Here is a 1,656-nt window from a genome sequence, read left to right on the forward strand (position 1 = left end):
CTATTACTTGAATTTGTAACTCTTTTTTTTTTTTTTTTGAATTTAACTATTTAATTTATTGTATATTTTTCTGCAATGATGCTATTCATCAACAACCAAAAATGAAGAACGTAAAGTATACGAGTCTAATAATTATGAAAATGACAAATTTGAACACTTGAAATAATTATGGGTGTTCGCGGTGCGGTTTGGATTGGTTTTGAATAAAAAACTCATCCGATTCGAATACTAATTTTACTTGCGGTGCGATTTGGATTGGATGTTTTTTTTTAAAAAATTTTATCTGATTCGATCCAATTTCAAGCGGTTTGGATTGGATTGAATTTGCAGTTTATAAATTAAAAAAATTAACTACATATAACAAGTCTCAACATCAAATTTTAAATAATCAACAATGACATAACAAGTCCCAATAATATTTTAAAAAGCCAATAATAACATAACGATAGAAATAAAATTATAGGTTGGTTAAAATAAATAAATAAATAATATTTTGAACATAAAATATTTATTAAATAATAATAATACATGAATAATATAAAAATTTATAAAAAATTGAATATGTTATAAGTATAATTGTAAATATAATAATAAAATAATAATATTATAGCATATTGTGCGGTTTGAATTGGATTAGATCGATTATGAAAAGTAGATCCAAAATCCGATCTGATCCATCGGTTTGTAAAAAGTAGAATCCAATCAAATTCGAATTAGTGAGGTTTTAATCGACTTTCAATTTGGATTGAATTAGATGAGCGGTTTAATTTAGATCGGTTTGGATTTGAACACCCCTAGAAATAATGTATGAAAAACACAGTAGAAGATAACTACAAAAAAAAAAAATCTATTGCACCATGGAAAGTTTATTTTACACCTATATTGAATAGTGTGGATTATATTTGGAATCAATAGCAAGAAGGGAGATATATAATAATGAATATTTAAGAGCAGTCTAAGAATATATTAAAAACATTTGTTAGTCAGATACTTAAATTTATTAGTCTAATATCATAATTTATAATATTATCATAATATTAAGATTTATTTTTTGTCCAGTTACATTCCACAGCTTCTAATCCTAAGTATTAAAACATTACAGTACTTACTAGCACACAATATTAAATATTCTCATTTACTATTTATTGGTCTCAGTCATGAACCAAGTCTTGCGGGCTTTTTGTTTTGTTTATCACAAGGATCTTGTGTTTTTGGGTTAACATAACCATCCTGTTTATATTTTTATTTATTGAAGTTGGGCCATTTATATAATGGAAGACGGGGAAAGAGGATCCATTCTATATATTAAGCCCAGGTTTGTGGCTGAGGCATGTGATCTAGTGGGAAAGATGTTTGTCTCAAATAAAGCCACACCAGGTTCTAATGCTAGATAAGTGTGTGTGTGCGATTTGTATGTGAGTGTGTTGTATGACAAAAAAGAAAAAAATAAAAGCCCAGGTTTTTTACAATGATCAAATTCATGAAGTACGCAAGTCTCAGTCCAAAAAGGTAAAAACAGGAATGAAGGAGCAAGTCCAAAATCCTTAAACAAAAATAATTGTTATTTTTGACCAAGTATATAAATATTATTAAATGATTTAGCAGTCCAAAAAATACAACAGAAAAGGTGTAATTAAAATCAGTACTCTAAAATAT

This window comes from Arachis duranensis, chromosome 3 (assembly GCF_000817695.3).
Source record: "Arachis duranensis cultivar V14167 chromosome 3, aradu.V14167.gnm2.J7QH, whole genome shotgun sequence".
Taxonomy (NCBI): domain Eukaryota; kingdom Viridiplantae; phylum Streptophyta; class Magnoliopsida; order Fabales; family Fabaceae; genus Arachis; species Arachis duranensis.